Raw genomic sequence first — 20,706 nt, forward strand, 5'->3', positions numbered from 1 at the left:
AGGCTTCCATAAGCCATAAATTTACAACAAAAATAATTAAACACCATGAGCTTCCCACCATAAGCTTGCAACCTTTTCTTCTCTCTTTTAACATGAGAACAACCTACAAGGGGAGGATAAAAACCTCATGAGCTTAAAAGCTCAGTAAGGGTGCATATGCAAGGTAAATATAAGCATAACAAGTCTGTGTAATGACAAATGCACGCAAGTATGGTTAGGTCATTCCATCCTCACAACCCAACATGGTTTGAGGCATCAACCCACCATTTCTTTCCCACCCCCATGGCCATAGGTCTCATGAACAAGTAAAGCATGCAAAAAGATACATAAAAATTTATGCAACCTACTTACAATGCAATGCAAGGCCTCCACCACTTTGGGCCATCCCTTACCTCTTCTTGAATATTTAAATCTCCATTTCAAGAGAGCTTCCATCTTCATTATCTCTCATCTAAGATGGCATTCCAAAAGATATTTACTTTACTTGCATACAAGAACACTAAATAAGGAGAAGAAGAATGAGACTTACCTTGATTCCTTCATTTCTTCTCCCTTTCCTCTCATTTCTTCTTTCTTTTCTTTCTTTCAAATGGCTAAAGGGAAAACAAGTCTTCCATACTTGCCCTTATATACTACCATTTTCCAATTTCAAAAATGGATCTTCACCATCCATTTAAAGCACAATCCTTGTGCTTAAGGGAGACTTTATCTCAACCATTCATTTCAAATAAACAAGACTTCTCTCTAGGAGAAAACACACTTTTAAATGTGTTGGCAATCCATGCCATTTACTCTCTTTAAATCCCCACCATTGGATTTATTTTCTATTTCAAGAATGCATTTCATCCACTAGATCTCTTGAAATTTCCATTCATTTCTCATTTAAATAAATCTTCCCTTTTTCACTCATAAATGAGTGACTAATTTCCATTTCTTTTGCATTTTTCATTTTAGGCAACAACATCATGGCTTGCATTTAACACTTGAAAGACCATTTATTCACCAATTTAAATTTCTTTTAAATGCCTATTCTTGATTCACAAGATCATGCCATGTGTCCCTAGCCACCATCTCCCAATTTCTCATTTCTTTCCCATTTAAATTAATGGGACTATTTTCATAACCATCACACTTGAGAGACATAAATAATTTCTTTCTCATTTAATAAAATCTTCATATTTTCCATGCATTAATGGTGACCATTTACCATTTTCTTTTGGATTTTCTTTAATCCAACACCATAATGCCTCTCATTAAATGCTTGAAAGACCAATTATCCTTTCTTTTTGCATTTAATTAAATCATTCTCCAACTCATAAATCCACATATATAATTTCTCTCAAATTTCCAAGATTATGCCAAGTGTCACTCTAAGACACAAACTTGGCTTCCAATTCTTTATCTTGGTCATCCATGTGGCATTACCACATTAATTCACTAACTTAGGGAAAATTTAATTATTCACCTCAAATAATTTAACATCCACCATTTTCCCTATTTCCAAAATTAATTTCCTTCATGGAATCACTCCAAAATTCCCAAATACTATTTGTGAATTTATTAATCCCACATATCTCCTCACAAATACCAAATTGGGATTTTTATTCACTTACACACCTAATTCCACATAGGAATTATTTTTAATTTATCAAAATACCCTTTATTGGGATTTCTCCATCCAAATTACCAAAATACCCTTCTCATGGGCATTCTCAATCTCAAGATCATCACTTCCTCAAGGGCATTTTTGGAAGTTTACTTACTTCCTTTCCTGTTCTCTTAACACCAGTTACACTGGTGTTACAATAAACGTATGCCATTTGGGTTGTGTAATGCTCCTGCCACCTTTCAAAGGTGTATGATGAGTATCTTTAGTGAAATGGCTGAACATATTGTAGAGGTGTTTATGGATGACTTCTCTGTCTATGGAAGTAGCTTTGACTTGTGTCTAAAAAATCTGGAGAAAGTTTTGATTCGTTGTGAGGAGACTCATCTTGTGCTCAATTGGGAAAAATGCCACTTCATGGTTAACCAAGGCATTGTCTTAGGACACATAGTCTCATCTAGGGGTCTAGAAGTAGATAAGGCCAAAGTTGAAGCCATTCAGAAGTTTCCAGCCCCTAGAAATGTCAAGGACATTAGATCTTTTCTTTGTCACGCTGGCTTTTACAAGAGATTTATTGCCTCATTTAGCACGATAGCAAGACCCTTGTGTTTTCTGGTATCTCAGGACGTTCCATTCGAGTGGACCCCAAATTGTCAAAGTGAATGGACAACGTCTGAAACCATACTATGAATCTTTGAACGAACAGGAAGAGAGCATGGACCTTACAGATCCACCCATTGGGTAGTGGTTAATTAAAAAAATATATATATAAAAAAAAATAGTGTTTTGCTTTCATCAACTATTATCACTCTTTATTTTGATTTAAGTATTAAAGTAAGCTCACGGATCCACACATGCAATGAAGGCTACCAGCAACATCCAAGTAAGCAATTGGACCTTTGTGTTCAATTTTTTTCTGAAGATCTCCAGGTATTCCTTATATCCTCGTTCTTAAGAATTGTTCAAAGCAAGTTGGGTGGGGTAAAGGTATGCCTGAACTGTTGTGTTGATCCTTGCTCATTTAATGACATTCTGTGTGGGTTTGAATTTTGTGTTTAGGTGTTTGGAAATGTGTAAAAACAAAAAAAAAAATTGTTGTTATTCAAATTCTGTATCCGGATGAGCTTAGTCATTCGAATGCATTGTAGACCATTCGAATGACCGATGAGCTGTTAAAGAAAGCAAGAAAGCATTCGAATAGTCTCTGTTGTATTCGAATATGTTCAAAATTCATTCGAATGAAAGTACCGTTGCATTCGAATAGCTGGCCAAATTCCTTCACAAATGAAATTACTGTTTAAAATTCATTTGAATGAATTTCTCCATACTCAAATTTCATTCGAATGAATCTGCTATTTCTTTAAAGATTGAAGCCAGCATTCGAATATCCTCAAGTTCATTCGAATAACCTACCCATTCATCCGAATCCATTTCTAACATCCGAATATAGCTTCAATTAGTTAATTTTCCTTAAAAATAATAATAATAATAATAAAATAATTAAAAAAAATGTTCAAAGTTATTCGAATGAAGCTTTTTGCATTCGAATGATCATTCTATTCAATGCCCTCTTTGTGAGTGTGCTGCCAGATTCATTCGAATGACCCTCATAGTCATTCGAATGAAAGTACTGTTGCATTCAAATGAGTGGCTCAAATCCTTCAATAAGCCAAGTTACTGTTTAAAATTCATTCGAATGAATTTTTTTTCCACATTCGAATGAGGCGTCTGGCCCTTTAAAAGCTTCCAGCGAACATTCGCATTCTCTCTCTCTCATTCGAATCCCCTTCTACCCATTGTTCTGAGACCCGAGCTATCATTCGAATTGCCCAGCTTCCATTCGAATATGCCTCTATCATTCGTATAACCCCAGTATCATTCGAATGACGCTCCTGTTAACCTCATAACCATCCCTGAAATTCGAATCGACACCCTCCCTTAAAGATCGAAACCCCTCCTTAATCAGTACGATCATTCATTCATCCACCCGAACCCTTCCTATATATTTTGTTACCCTTGTTCTAATCGCCCTCATTCATCATCCATTGCATCCATCTGAAGATCAATCCGGTTTCGTACAAGGAAGATTAGTCCGCTAGCATTCGAATAGGAGGTCGCTGCATTCGAATATTCTGGGAAGAGAACAGCCGAGAGGTAAGAGTTGTTCCCATTGTTTAAATTCGAATTTGATTGATTGGATGAAGGAGTTGTTGTGAAGAGGGGGTGAAGGAGACCAGTGTGTCAAAGAAAGGATTGGTTGGGAAATTGAAAGAAGAAGAAAAGAGAGGAACCATTTTGTGCCTACCAACTGTTCGGTAAAATCCCAGAACCAACTCCCTAGACCAAACAACCCTCAAATTAACATGTCTCCAAAGCAAAAACGCCCCAAGGCCGTAGGAGAAAGCTCTAGGGCCTCAAAGAGGCAGAAAGGAAAAGAACCCGCTGCCACCCCAACCATTGATTTGAACCCTCCATATTCCAATATCAGGTTCATTAGCCCCAGGGCTGAAAGGAATTATGTTGAGAGGTATGCTAAGAGGCCAGTGCTTTGTGAGAGGGGAATTATGCTTGAACGATTTGAAGAGCCGCCGTGTGATTTGTTGTCATTGATTACTGCCAAAGGATGGTAAACTTGGGTTAAGTTTCAACACAAGGCCATAGTTCCCTTAGTCAAAGAATTTTACTCAAATATAACCAATGATAGAGATGACTCGGGAAATAGGTGCTTGATCACTGAAGTGAGAAAAGTGAAAATACAGTTGAAGCCCTCTGATATTGCTGAAACCTTCCAAATCCCAAGAGAGGCATCACCAAGAGACATTGAGGAGGCAAGTGTAGACTTAGGAAAAGAAAACCTGGCTAGGTTGTTGACAGAGGCAGATGATGCTTTTTGGTTAAGTCCTACCCTCCCAAAGAAGAATTTGTCCCCTAAATGCATCATCTTACATAGACTTCTTTGTTCTCACTTCATGCCCCATGCATTCACTGGCAGTGTTTCAGTTAAGCAAGCCACATTCATGGGAAAGATGATCCTGGGAGTACACATAGACTTGGCCAAGCACATTTTTGATACCATAGACCTAGTGGCCAAGCATGCACATGGGGGTGGAGGACTACCCTTTGGGGGATTGATTACCTATTTTGTACTAAGGCACGGGGTAAAAGAGAAGGCAACTTTTGAAGTCATCAAGCCAATGGATAGGATCATCCCAGCATCTACACGAAGGAGCAGTGGGTAGTTGAAGAGGCTTAAAGCAACAACACCCGAGAAAGGAGAGGCATCAGGCAGGCAGGTTGAAGCACAAGAAGGACCAACTCAAGAACCGCCACTACATGAGGATCAGGCAGAGAGACAAGAGGAAGATCATACTCTCAGAGGCTTATATGAGTTAGTCAAGGAAATGCAAGAAAGACAAGTGAAACATGAAGCCCTAGTGGAGCAATCACTGAAGAAGATCCAAGAGAGACAGGAGACCATTTATGAGGATCTACATTGGAGGCAGAGAGTCATCTATTCAGGAATAATGGCCATGAATGAACGTTACACTGCAATGGACAAGAGAGTAGGTCAGCTTCTGAGCGCACCTATAGAAGAGCTTCCACAAAAATCTTCAAAGGACAAGTTGGCCGATGCTGAGACTTGCATACAGAAGACCATTGACATGTGGCGAGAGGAAGAGGGTGCACCTTCTACATCAGGGGCGCATCCGCAGCCTGAGCATGCAGCACCTTCTCACCCTACCATTCCATCTTCTACCTCTATTCCTCCTGCTGATCCTTCATCAAAGACTCCCTCTGGAAACTCCACTGAGAAGAACTCTACTTCTGATGATGCCACAGATGGCACTGAGTAGTCATAGGATTTGATGCTTCATACTTACTTTCTGTACCTATGAACTACAAAGATTAATCACATCTTCATTTTTCAATAAAAATGACTTTGCTTACTCTATGCTTCAGATTATTGTGCTCGATGCTTTAGATTCACAACTGGTTATTTGAATGATAATCTTTTATTTGAAAACAGAACTGTATGAGATTTAGAACCAGGACCAGGACTACTTAGGGTGCTTTATTTCTATTCATTTGTTTGGATGGCATACAAAACATGGTGAAATGATCAGCTAATTGCCCAAATTCTCAAATTAAGTGGAGATTTGTTACCAAAGTAAGTGTTAGAGCTTCATAACATTTTATTCTGAGTGAAATAACACCTATTCATGCAATAAAATATTTTTTTGATTCTCTTGTCTTTCAATAGCTTCAAAGCAACATTTTGCCTTGAGTGTCTTTAATGATCGTGGCTAATTTTAACTGACCCTAAGCTTGAAACCAGTTGAATGAATAGCACTGATTTATGGAACATCATGGAGGGATCATTTTCCTACTACTTGAGCCAATCAACCTATTGTTTTGATCAACTTCCACTTATAGCCCATTGAAACTCTTCATGACCATTTGCATCATTCCCTCCGTCCAAGTCATAGCCTTGAAATTTTTCTTATCCATTGATCAGGTCTCGGGAATTACTCAGTAGTTTATAAAAAAAAAAAAAATCGTCTGGGAATCTGACGTTAAAAGACCACTTTACCATTTAAGATAAATGGTTGTCTCTAGGTCTGGGACATTAAAAACACCTCCCGTAGCCATTGAGGGTGAAGCAATGGAAGCTTGCTCATTATCAGTTGGAATAGCAGTTAGATTCAGGTTCGGATACGACCAACTGAATTTAGATGCCCTGATATGATTTCAGCCATTGATGCGTGAATGCATCACATGTGCATTTTATTCTTCTCTTGCAAAAAAAAAAAAAAAAATCTTCAGTTTTTAGTGGAAAATTCCCGAGACCTAAAAATTCTTTTGATTTCTATCATCCCCTTTGCTATACCACATCACCATTTGGCCCCATTTCTTCCCAGAAAGATCCCTCTTAGTTCTATCAATCATACAATTTCAGGATATAATTTCAAGAGTAAGGAGTCTTGGTTAATTTTAAATGTTATTCATTGAGATGCTATTCTAATCATGAAGCTATGTCAGGTCGTTTCCTTCCTTAATAGCCTTTTTTTTTTTTTGATGATTGATGATACCTCTTCAAACTTGATTTGCATCCACTCCAAATTGAGGTACATCCTTGAGAGCAACTTTGAGTGAACATTTTATTGAAGAGAAACATATCCAGTAAAGTTTGCAATTAAAGCTTAGAGAATTGAATGTAATATGCTGATTGATTCAACTTAATATGCCCAAGACAAAAGTTTAAATAATAAACATTCCTTTGATTGTCCGAAGTCCCTATGCTACTGACCATACATTTTTGCTTCACATACGAGATTTGCACTATCAATGAATTTGTGAATGTTGAAGTATTTGTGCATGTAATTTGATTGCTATGGGACTAGCAATGTTTAAGTTGGGGGGTGTGATTGATGCTAAAAAATGCAAAATTTGTTATGTTTTTATTACCTCCTAATCCATTTGATCGACTTAAAATCTCCAGAATTGCTTGTTGCAGACCAAAAGAAGGAAAAGAGATGAAAGAATGACTCATACTCTCTAAAGGCATGATTGAAAGAGGAAGAAAAAGCTAAGAAATGAAAGTGTTCTAATAAAAGTCAAAGCCATTCGAATGAGTCTTCAAAGATATTCAAATATGGAGCAAATCAGAAGAAAGCTGCTCAATCATTCGAATAGATCATTCTTACATTCGAATATGCAAGATATCGGGTATGTATTCGGATAAGCTTGGCCTAATTCGAATAAGAAGTAACAAAAATCAAGATCTCCAGGTAAGATTGTGCATATTTGAATACTTCCCAAAGTCATTCGAATGAGCCGAGCATGAGAAGAAATTCGGATAAGCACATCATTTGGAAGCAGTGAAGATATATCCGAATAAAGTCCAAGTCATTCGAATGTGATTGAAAAAGAAAGGAAATCTATTCGAATGAAGGCTGAGTAATTTGAATAAGAAGCAACTCAAGGAATTCCATATTCGAATACATCCCAAGTCATCCGAATGCAATGAAGAAGTCAAGAGAAAAATTAGAAATTCATTCGAATAAAAGTACTGTTGCATTCGAATGACTGAGAAAATCGCCGTGTAAGGAACAGTAAAGCGTGAAATTCATTCGAATAGGATTAAAATTCATTTGAATAACCCGAGCAGCCAAAAGAAACTCAGTGCACATTCGAATATCTCTGCTAACATATTTGAATGAGCATCCGAACAAAAATCTGACATACGCAAATAAACGCGGTGGCTCTGAGGTAAATTCAACCAACTTTTTGAACAACTTTTCAACAAGTGGTCCCCACTTCCATGCGCCGTAAGCTTAAAAACGAACCAATATTCTTTGGAATCAGAGGTTGGAGAGAGCAGAGGATACTAAGAAAAACAACACAAAAAAGACGAAGATCATTGGAAAATGGAGAGTTTTTCCTTTTGTCTGTCTCTCTCATTTTTGTTCTTGTCTGTATTTATTTTTTTGGCGAATAGCACTTCAGTTACTCTAGTTGTTCTTGCTAGTTCTGAGCTTTGTATTACAAGTCCATCTTAATTTCTGTTTCAAGTTGTAGTTTGTTTCATTAATTAATACAGCAGTAGTTTATTCAATTCTTATCATTTGTCTCAATTTATTTTCTTTGCAAATCTCGTATTCATCAGTTGAGATTAGTTTTAGTCATACACTTCCTATGAAGATGTGTGGCTAATTCGATTCTTGGGTTAAGGCAAAGACGGTGCCCAAAGCCACTGATGAATCAATATAGCAGAACTCCATATGTCAAAGTAACCAAAGCAAAAGTAGTTTGGGAAATGTTATTAACCAAAATCTCAGGCTTGGATTGGTTCGTACGCCTAACTTAGAGTTCCCATGCCATGTATGGGGGCTGCTTGACCTAGAAACGTTCTCATACCCAAGCCCCGAGCAATTATTTGTCAAAACGTTATTTATACACTGATTTATGATAGCTGCTTACCATAGAGTCTCCATGCCATGTATGGAGATTGTTTGAACAAAGAGTTATCATCATCTCAGTAGTACATTTAATGGTTGAAAACCCGAGCTATTTGAGCTGCTAGTTACATCACAGAAAGCTATATGGAAAATCAATTGGGTTTGGCACCAGATCTATCTTGACCCAAGACCTCTCCATTTCCAGATTACAGTCATATCACATTTAGTTTGATCTCATTTTATTATTCTGTTAATCAAAAGAACTGGTGTGGTTATCTCCTTCCATGAGTAATCTCCCTGTGAGTCGACCCGGTCTTGCCCGAAAAAATTACATATAAATTTTCTGCTACAATCACACTCGTGCACTGGCGAGTCTAAACGCCTCATCCTATCTGTGAACATAATTAGCTACTAAATCAGCTGAATTAGTAAAAGAAAAATACAAAAAGTGATAAATGCAGGGTGAGCAATGCAGCATTGTTCTTCCTTTTGGATTGAGCAACATTAAGGCAAGTTCTTCTTACATTTCTTTTTGGTTATGCAAGTTCTTCTCTATTTCTTTTTCATGGCAAGTTCTCTTTCCTCCTTGTTTCATTTTGGAGGCAAGTTCTCATTCTAAATGCAAGTTATTGTTCCTCTTATGTTGTTTTAATGCAAGTTCATGTTGATTCTCCTTGTTAATGCAAGTTTTGGGTTCTTTTTCTCTTGGGTCAAGTTGGTTTCCTTCTTGGTTCCCTTGTCTTCAAATCTTCTATTTCTATTAGAAGATCTAATCATGAGTTATATTGATTGGTGGATTATTTTCTCATTTCCTTAACTTGGTGTTTTATCATTGGTGGGTCTTTTTGAGAGTTTTCGTTAGGGTCTAGTTCACCCTAAATTCTCAAAGGAATGACACTTGATTGATTAGAAATGTTAGAGAAGCAAGGTTTGGTGTATCTTGCTTGGGATGTTGAATTTTGTGGGTTATCGTTGTTATTTTTAAGTTTCAGGCCTCTGTTGGCCGACCAAGTATTTCTATCAGTCGACCAAGTATGTGTTTTGTTCTTCAGTTGGTCAACCAAGTATTTCAGTCGGTCGACCAAGTAATTGTTTTGTTCTCTGTTGGTCAACCAAGTATTTCAGTCGGTCAACCAAGTATATGTTTTGCTTTCTGTTAGTCAACCAAGTGGTTTCAGTAGGTCGACCAAGTATATGTTTTGCTTTCTGTTAGTCGACCAATGGTTTCAGTCGGTCGACCAAGTATATGTTTTGCTTTCTGTTAGTCAACCAATGGTTTCAGTCGGTTGACCAAGTGGTAAATTAATCTTCTGTTAGTTAACCAGGTGTTTTTACTCGGTCGACCAAGTCCCTATTTAGTTGACTAATTCTTCTTCATCAGTTGACTAAGTCCCTAGTCGGTTGACTAACTCTTTTATTCGGTCAACCAACATAATGCATTAATTCTTTCTTTTTGGTCTGATTCTTTTCTAATGTTTGTAATTCTTCCCCAAAGCTCTTGTGATGTTTTAGTTGGCTTCAAAAATCATCTCGTGGATATGTAAGTGTCCCAAAAATGGGGAAGTTAATTAATGGTGGGAATTAAAAATGAAAATCATGAGTTCTTAATGGTGAATTCATGTAATCAACTTGTTTGACCTTGAGAAGTAGTAGGAAAATGAATCCCAATGAAGAATGCTAAATCACGTGGTAAAATTACCATTAGCTCATGCTAGGATATAATCTTGAAACGTCTAAGGGCGTACGATGATCATGATGAGAACATTTTTAATAATGAAGCATGTCGATATGTTTACTTGAAAACCTTCATGAGCATTGCATGGTATTATTATTTATGGGATGGAAATGAATCTCAATGAATGATGCCAAATCATATGATGAAAATATCATTGGCTCATGTGAGGATATAATCTTGAAATGACTAAGTGTGCATGATGATTATGAGGAGAACATTGCTAATAGTGTAGCATGTTTGATATGTTTACTTGAAACCTACATGAGCATTACATAATATTATTATTTTCGCACTTATTATTTTACACGGCGGCTATGTACCGCGGGGTGAGAAAATGATATCCTAAAGAGCGCCTGACGCGGGTAAGGTGGCCATAAACCCAGTAGGCGATGCTCAAGCCAAGTGAATGGCTAAATGATTTTTCTATGTATATGTATACATGCATGTGAATGAGAGGCCTTGAGGGCTGATATGCTGCATGGAAAATTATATATTCATGAGAAATGAAATGATGCATAATGACAATGGCACGGAAATGATCATAATGATTGGGAAATGAAATGATGCATAAAATGCATAATGACAATGGCATGGAAATGATCATAATGATTGAGAAATGAAATGATGCATGAAATGCATAATGATAATGGCATGGAAGTTATCATAATGATTGAGAAATGAAATGATGCATGAAATGCATAATGGCAACGGCATGGGAATGATAATAATGATGGGATCTAATGGGAAATGCCACACGTACTTTGGAAGTCGGGTCTATTCCATTTTGGTTTATCCATGCCTTGACTTTATTGTCTTTATTTGTTGTAATATATACTTGCTAAGCCTTGTGGCTCACCTTGCTTATTCCTGTCATTCCAGGTAAGGGATAAGCTATTACTGAGGGCGAGTCCAATGAGGCTAGAGCCCGGGTTTAGTTGTGTACAGGGATGTCCCAGCCTCAAGATCTATGAGTGTAATGTTGAGGGCAGGATTTAGAGGGTTCAATTTGTTGTTAGAACCTTAGTGCCCTTTTTATTTGAAAAATGTATGGGCAGTAAGCCCAAGATGATAATGTAAAGGGTGTGTAATATTTATTTTGAGCTCCTATTTATAGTGAGCAAATGTGGAGATGTTTTATTTTGGCTCCTGATGATTAGTGACCAAGTAAAAAAAAAAAAATTGGTGATAAATCCGAGTTATTATTTATGTATCCATTTTGTGACGACCTCCTTTCAGATTTCATATGCTAGCGGGATTATCCGGGAAAGGGCCGCTACATGACTGCTCCATCATTTATTAAATTTCCCCCATTAAATTTAAAGCAATCCAATGCCATTTCTGGAAATCACACTAACCCCCCCCCCCCAAACTTCCAGAATTCACATGCACACCCCACACCTTATTTCCTTATTTCACCTACACCCAAAAATTTCCAAAAATTCATCACATCGATTTATTTTTATTCTTTCATTATCTCCATAAATGTTTCCAATTAAAATAATTAATTATCCTAATTGTTCATTTCCTCAAAACCACAACTTCTAAATAAATCTCAATTAATTCATCTCAACCTCATAATTAACTGATAATCATACAAATCATCATAAACTCACTAATTAATTATTCTTCAAAGTCCAGGGTGTTACATTTTGTGAGATTATGTGCATACATATTTGTATGAGCATGGAGCATGACCTTACATGGAGCACTACATACCGTGTGCTAGCATTTATATGAGCATTGCATTATGCACGCTAGACAGCTTGTCCACGGAGATCCCACTAGTATCAGTTTCAATTATATCTCAGTTATGAGTTGCTCGCCTGATGTCGACCAGGGGGCTAGGGGCATATTGCCCGCAGTATGTGCTTACAGTTTTTATGTTTGCAGGATTCAGATCACTCAGGTATGTATTATAGTTATGTGGGTTTGTGAGCCAAAGTTGCATACCTGCATTTAGTTTATAGTTTATGTGCATTACATTTTGTGAATGGAATCCGATAGTGATTATACTCAGTACAAGTTCAGTAAGTATTTTATCAGTATCGATATTTTTTTATTCAGCTTCAGTTATTCTTTCCAACTTATTACTTGCTGAGCTTTATAGCTCACCTTATACTCTTCACCATTCCAAGTCCTAGTGGGGGAATAACAGTAGTGGTCAGTAGTGTGTGTACGTGGATCCATTCAAGACAAAAGATGTCTGGGAGATTGTCAGTTTATAGTTTCATGTCAGTTAGGGTTATTTTATATTTCAGTTGAGGGATTGTCCCTTAGACAAAGTTTTTTTTAGTTTTCAGTTTATGTTGACTCAAAGTTTATTTTAGTTGATTGAGATATTCATTTATGGTATCAAATTTTAGTTTATCAGTTAGTTTTATTTTGTTTCCCCGTAGCACCTCTTCTCGGGCAGTTCTAAGAGAAGGGGGTGTTATAGAGATAAAATCAGTTTCATCATTGATTCCGTCTCTAAATGTTAAAAAAAAACATTAACGACAGAAATGTTCCGTCTCTGAACTCCAAGACGAAATAATTCCATCTCGGAATTAGAGACAGAATATTTTCGTATTTAAAGCAGTCACTAAATCATTTTTTGGTTATTATGAATTTATATCTCAAAATTCGTCTCTATTAGCGACATAATTAAATTTCGTCGCTAAAATATTTTTTTTATGTAGTGACTAGAATACGGGGAGCTGTGTGTTTCACTATTACACTTGGGGAAGTATAATGTTTGGAAATGTAAATTACATGGAATTACATTAGAAAATAAGATAAAAAGTAACACTTCAAGTGCAGCTTGTTCCATGTCTTACCAAGTGATGAGGAGTTAATTTTTCTAAATCTTAATAAATTATATCCCTATTTTTTATCTTATATTAATGTTTAATTTGAATAATCATGCACATTGTGTACTATTGTTAGGATGATATGAAGAAATTGACATTTGCTAAGTAATTGAAGATGTTAAAGAGTCAATCGGATGGCCAACGTTACTACTCAAAATCTAGTGCAATTGGGTTAACTATTCAATGGACTCCAACCAAAGAAGGCCCAAGCCTTTTAATTCCAAGGAAGGCCCAAATCCAACATAAAGAAGACCCAAAACCCAACTTGTAAAAATCTATTTTTTTATTTTTATTTTTAAATATTTATTTTATGAGTGCTTTTTTTAGGTGTGTCTTTTAGCTAAAATCCATTTAACTTTAGGTACGTATTTTAGTTAAAATTCATTTAACTTTAGGTGTGTAAGTGCCCATTAGATATAATTATGTCTAGTTGAATAATTAAAATTGTGTGGTTTGTATTGCATCTTGTGGGGTATAAATAGCTCGCTTGGTTACACTTGTAAGTGTGATTATTATTCTTGAATCAAACCTTAGTTGTTTTTTTAGATTTTCTTTTTGAGAATTGCTCTTGTTCTCTCTTCTTTTCTCTATTGTCTTCTCTTGAATTCTCATGTCATTTATTGTTACTTTATTATCCACCCCCTAAATGGCCGGTTAATTTATGTTTTTAAATTTCTGTAATTTTAATTCACATCTTTTTATTATTGATCGCCTAAATGACCGGTTAATTTCTGCTATTTTAATTCCTGTCATTTCAATTCTGTTATTTAAATTCCTGTCAATTAATTTTCAAAGGGAGATGAGTAGCTAAATTTAATCTTGAGTTAAGGCAAGAACAGTGTCCAACACCAATGATTCCTAAAGAAAGCTGCGCTTTAAGTGAGTGACATTAATTTAAATTTCAGTATGAGTGTGTATTAATTATTGAGAAATCATTAGGTTTGGATTGGAGCGTAAGCTTAACTTAGAGCTTTCATGCCACGCATGGGAATTACTAGAATTGAAAACGCTATCATACCCAAATTCGGATGATTAATTTAGTTGTTTTGTGTATTAATTGCAATTGAATTTATGGTAGTTGTTTAAATTAGAATCTCGCATATCATGTATGGGGATTGCTTAAACTAGAACTATCATCATCTTTAATTACATTTAATAACGAACCCTCATATCTGAAATTAAATTAATGTTGCTTATTTTTTCTGCTAAAAATTGGGGATCAATGGGTTGGTACTGAAATTGTCTTAACTCAAGTGCTATCTAATTTCATATTCTTATATTCAACGTTTATTTTAACTTCTGCCTTGCTTTATTTCCTAGTATTTGTTATCTAAAAATTCATAAAAAAATCATGTTACCAATTCGTCCAAATGTGTGTGCGTGTGTGTGATATTCTTTTTCTTTGCCATAAATAAATCTCTTAGTGGACGACCTAGACTTATCTAGAAAATATAAATTTAAATTTGGACTACAACTGCACTCGTACACTGATAAGTATAAACCTCTCACCAAAATAAAGAAAAATATATAAAAGTTTTATTGTATTTTTTTTTTATTGTGTTTTAATTGCAGGGTGAGAGTATAGCCAAATTTGAGCGTCGTTGCCGGGGAGATTGAGGTAAAAACAAAAAAAAAAATAAGAATAAACATCTCTTGATAAATTCGATAACTCTGTTTCTTTTTACTATATTTTTGTTTATGCATGGTGTATGATACTTAGGTCAAGTAGAATTATAGAATATCAAAATCCGCTATATAATCCTATTGACTCTTTATCTACCACTGAACTATCGCTGACATAATCACTCATGTCTCAACACAACGAGAACATGCCACATGTACTTAGGAGTGATCATGGTGATGAAGATTCTTTTAAACCTGATACATGTAGGCCTCTCAGGGAATATCTCCACCCTCCTAGGCAAACTACACCATCTTGCATAGTGCTTCTAGTTAATCATCATAGATTCAATCTTAAACCTGGCACTATCCAACTGTTGCCCACTTTTCATGGGATGGACTCTGAAAATCCTTACACTCACATGAAAGAGTTTGAGGAAGTTTGTGGAACATGTATGAAACAAACTGTCAATGAGGATGTGGTTAGATTAAAACTCTTTCCATTCTCATTAAAAGATAAGGCGAAGATGTGGTTAAACACAGTTGCGCCTCGATCTATTGGAATGTGGAGAGAAGTGCAAACCACATTCTTGAAAAACTACTTTCCAACAAATAGAACCACAAATCTCCAAAGGTAAATGATGAATTTTTCCTACAAACCTAATAAAAATTTTGTTCAAGCATGGGAATGATTCAAGGACCGTCTCAATGCTTGTCCACATCAGGCTTTCGAGCAGTGGAGATTGGTTAGTTTCTTCCATGATACTTTGTCTCCCAATCTTAAGATGATAGTGTCAACCATGTGTAATGGGGAATTCTTCGACAAATCGCCTGATAAGGCATTTCATTTCTTTGAGACTTTAGCAGAAAATACTAGAAATTGGGAAGTTCAGCCACTATCAGCCAATGATTCAAGAGACTATCCACAGCCCAAGGGTAAACATCAGCCGAATGAGAGTGATGATTTGAATGCCAGGTTAGCTGCATTAACCCGGAAGATTGAAACTTTAGAGATAAAGAAAGCCTATACTGTTAATGAAATTAAGGTTAGGTGTGCTGTGTGTGAGACTTCAAACCACAAGACAGAGGATTGTCCTACATTACCAGCTTTTAAGGAGGTATTGTATGGTCAAACTGGAAACGCACTCACACAACAATAAAGGAAGGCAATATTCAAACCAGAATCAAGGGGGGAATTTTCATTCTAGGGGTCACCATACGAACTTCAATTCGTATCATCCCAACCTTCGCCATCATCCTAACTTCTCATGGAGAAATGATTCTGCAGCCCAGCTGCCATTCCCTTCACAACCTCTACAATTTCAGGCTAATCAGGGGTCTACAACCAACACATACCAACCTCCTCATAGGAGATCCTTAGAAGACACCCTCAATCAATTCATGCAAGGCCACATGGGAACAAATGCACAAGTGGCCAAATTTCAAGAACAAACCAATAGAGCCATGGAAGACATTAGAAGCCAATTGACCAAGCTGACCCAAACATTGAGTGTAAGAGAACTTGGACGATTTCCTTTCCAACCCAATCTAAATCCCGTAGGTCAAACCTATCAGGTAGAAGCCTCATCCAGTGAAAATAAAAGTCATGAGAAAGTGCAAGCAGTAACTGTCCTAAGAAGTGTAAAAATAGTTGAGAAACCTAAAGACCCTAGGATGTCATATCCTACTGTGTAAGAAGAAGAGATATTCGATCACAGTGATTCGGTTATCAAAACAATCTTGGAGGAAGAACAAGTACCAAGCAAAAAGGAGGACAAAGGCAAAAAAGTTATAAAGGGAACTCAATTCAAGCCCAAACCTCCTTTTCCTCAAAGATTGATCAGTGCAAAGAAGGAACAACAAAATGCGGACACATATGAAGTGTTCAAGCAAATGAGAATCAACATCCCGCTATTGGATGCAATCAAACAAACACCTTCATATACAAAATTTTTGAAAGATCTATGCACTGTCAAAAGAAAAATAAATGTGCATGAAAAGACATTCCTAACTGAACAAGTCAGCGTGATTCTCTAATTGAAAACTCCTCCCAAATACAAAGACCCATGTTGTCCAACCATTACATGCATCATAGGAAGTCAAAAGGTTGATCGAGCACTCTTGAATTTAGGAGCTAGTGTCAATTTGTTGTCATACAGTGTGTATCAACAGTTGGGATTAGGTAAGCTCAAACCCACTAGAGTTACCCTTCAGCTAGTTGATCGATCAATCAAAGTTCCACGAGGAATTGTGGAGGATGTTCTAGTACAAATCGATAAATTCTACTTTCTGGTGGACTTCGTTGTTTTGGATACCCAGCCTCATCAGGGGCCTCAACCTCCTGTGCCAGTCATCTTAGGTCGATCATTCCTTGCCACATCAAATGCCATCATCAACTGTAGGAATGGAATCTTGAAATTGTCATTTGAAAATATGACTTTGGAAACAAACATGTTTAGGGTTTCCAAACAACCTGACGTGGAGAATGAGACTAAAGAAGCTGATCTGATATAGACATTGAGTGAGAAGTACATTAACTGTGAATTTGCTTAGGAAAATTTTGAGTTGGAGGAATTTATAGAACAGTAAGATTGCTCTCTAGAGAAAACTGAATCTGTCTTATCCATAGCCTACGGTAACCCAAAACCAGAACCTCTCAGATCTTCACCAAGTAAACCTCTGTTATCATCAAGCTGCTCACCCGCACTTGAAAGGAAACCATTGCTAAACAACCTTAAGTATGCATTCCTAGATGAAGGAGAATCTTTGCCGGTGGTGATCTCATAAAGTCTGAATCCTCAACAGGAGGAACAATTGCTGAATCTGTTAAAGATACACAAGAAAGTTCTAGGTTGGACTATAGCAGACTTGCATGGAATTAGTCCCTTAATTTGCACCCACTGAATTTTCTTGGAAGAAGATGCAAAGCCGGTGAGACAGATGTACAGAAGGTTAAACCCAAACATGAAGGAAGTGGTTAGGGGGGAGGTGTTGAAGCTCTTAGATGTTGGCATCATCTACCCTATATCTGATTCCAAATGGGTTAGTCCAACTCATGTCGTACCTAAGAAGTCAGGAGTCACCGTCATAGCAAATGAGAACAATGAGCTCATTCCTACACGCATCCAGACTTGATGGCGGATGTGCATAGATTATAGGAAGCTCAACTCTATAACTAGGAAGGATCATTTTTCGCTCCCAATTTTGGATCAGGTGTTAGAGAGAATAGCAGGACATGCCTTCTACTACTTCTTAGATGGGTATTCTGGGTACAATCAGATTAAAATTGCCTTAGAGGATCAAGAGAAAACCACATTCACATGTTCATTCGGGACATTTGCTTACAGACAAATGTCATTTGGTCTGTGCAATGCCCCTACAACCTTTCAAAGATGCATGATGAGTATTTTTAGTGAATTGGTTGAGAATGTGGTAGAAGTATTTATGGATGACTTCTCAGTGTACGGAGAAAATTTTGAAGAGTTGTCTAGAAAATTTGGAGAAAATTCTGGTCCGGTGCAAAAAAATAAATTTAGTGCTAAATTGGAAGAAGTGTCATTTCATGGTTACTCAAGGAAGTGTCCTGGGACATATTGTTTCTTCTAGGGGTATTGAGGTCGATCAGTCCAAGGTTGAGTCAATTCAAAAATTACCTGCCCCAAGGAACATGAGAGAAGTTAGGTCTTTTCTTGGCCATGCTGATTTGTATAGGCATTTTATTGCTTCATTCAGTACCATAACCAGACCTTTATGCCGCCTCCTAGCCTTTGACATACCTTTTGAGTGGAACGATGAGTATCAAGTTGCTTTTGAGAAGTTAAAGAAATCACTTGTTTCTACATCTATCATTCAATCCCCTGATTGGTCCCTCCCGTTTAAACTTATGTGCGATGCTAGTGATTACACGGTAGGAGCTGTGTTAGGGCAGAGGAAGGATAAAAACCCTCATATGATATACTATGCTAGGAAAACTCTTAATGAGGCGCAAAAAAATTACACCACTATAGAGAAAGAGTTACTAGCAGTTGTCTTTGCCTTAGCAGTCACTAGTGATCATTTTTACCGATCACGCTGCTCTGAAGTATTTGTACACAAAGCAAGATGCAAAACCCCATCTCCTCCTATGGATCTTACTTTTGCAAGAATTTCACATTGAAATAAGAGATAAAAAAAAAAGGGTAGAAAATGTTGTGGCTGACCACTTGTCCCATCTACCATGTCAAGAGCTAAATCAGTTTGAGAGCCCAATCCATGATTCCTTTCTAGATGAACAATTATTTCAAATAAGTAGTCAGTCTACATCACCTATCCTTCCATGGTATGCTGACATAGCAAATTATCTAGTCACTAAACAGATTCCAGATCACTGGTCTAGGTTAGACAAGCAAAAAAACTTTCTGAAGGTGGTGACATTCTTTTGGGATGACCCGTACTTGTTCAAATATTATCCTGACCAAGTCATCCGTAGATGCATACCCGATCATAAGCAACAGAGTGTCGTTAATTTATGTCACACTCTTGCATGTGGAGGCCATTTTTCTGTCAAGAAAATAGTTGCAAAAATTTTTCAGAATGGATTTTATTGGCCAACATTGTTCAAGGATGTGTACAAGTTCTGTTCAAGTTGTGATCGATGTCAAAGGTTAGGAAGTCTGTCGAGGAGAAACGTGATGCCATTACATCCGATCCAAGTGTTAGAAGTCTTTGAATGTTGGGGTATGGATTTTATGGGCCCATTTGTCAATTCATTTGGTCATGAATACATCTTATTTGTTGTCGACTATGTGTCCAAATGGGTTAAAGCGATCCCGGCCAAAACAAATGACTATAGGACTATAGTGAAATTTTTAAAAGAAAACATATTCAGTCGATTTGGGATGCCACGAGCAATCATCAGTGATGGGGGTTCCCATTTTTGTAATAAAGTTATGGTAGGACTAATGAAGAAATACGGTGTACTGCACAAGGTTGAAACACCATACCATCCCCAAACCAATGGTCAAGCTGAGTTAGCCAATAGGGAGATTAAACGCATATTAAAAAAGACTGTTGCTTTTAATCATAAGGATTGGTCCTTAAGACTAGTAGACGCTCTTTAGGCGTACATGACAGCTTACAAAACGATTTTAGGAATGTCTCCCTATAAGCTAGTATACGGTAGATCTTGTCATATGCCGGTGGAAATTGAGCATAGAGCATATTAGGCAATTCAAAATATAGACAAGAGTCTAACTGAAGCAGGCCTCTTTAGGAAGCTCCAATTGAATGAGCATGAGGAAATTCAGAACAAGGCATTTGAAAATGCACGATTGGCCAAGGTTCACATGAAAGAGTTGCATGATCAGCATATCATTCGAAAAAGATTTCAGCTAGGGCAACAAGTATTCTTGTACGATTCTCGATCGCATCTATTCCTAGGAAAATTGAAGTCTCGATGGGTCGGCCCCTTTGTAATCAAGTCCATATCAGAATATGAGGCCTTTGAGATAGAAAATCTGGAGTCAGGACAACGTCTTACAGTCAATGGTCATAGGTTGAAACCATACCAGGGTAGTGTTGAGGAAAATGAAGGAGTTGTGGATTTAGATGATCCACCTTCATCTGATGAGTAAGAGAAGTTTCATGTCGTCTGGGAATCTAATATTAATAGACCACATTTCCATTTAGGTTAAATGGATGTCTCTAGATCTGGGACATTAAAAAAAAAATATATATATATATATAAATTGTTCATTTTCTACATTACTTAATTAACTTTAACTTAAATAGTGTTTCTCTATGTGCAGTCTAAATAAAATTTTTGCATACGAGTTTATGCATTGAAGACCACCAAGTATGCCTATCTTCTATCCTTTTATTGCCGATTGAGAACAATGCACAATTCAAGTTGGGGGGTAAAGTGTACTAAAGAATTGATTTATTGGTGTTTGAAATTGA

At 36.9% G+C, this 20,706-nt stretch overlaps 1 non-coding gene across 1 annotated transcript; it reads right to left on the reverse strand.

The window, feature by feature from the left end:
- Nucleotides 1-15,392: 15,392 nt before the first annotated feature.
- Nucleotides 15,393-15,499, reverse strand: LOC127793441 (small nucleolar RNA R71). The gene has a single exon (XR_008021426.1). It is a non-coding gene; the product is annotated as a small nucleolar RNA R71 (small nucleolar RNA).
- Between the last annotated feature and the right edge of the window lie 5,207 nt (nt 15,500-20,706).

The sequence above is a fragment of the Diospyros lotus genome, unplaced genomic scaffold (genome assembly GCF_014633365.1).
Source record: "Diospyros lotus cultivar Yz01 unplaced genomic scaffold, ASM1463336v1 superscaf4, whole genome shotgun sequence".
NCBI lineage: Eukaryota > Viridiplantae > Streptophyta > Magnoliopsida > Ericales > Ebenaceae > Diospyros > Diospyros lotus.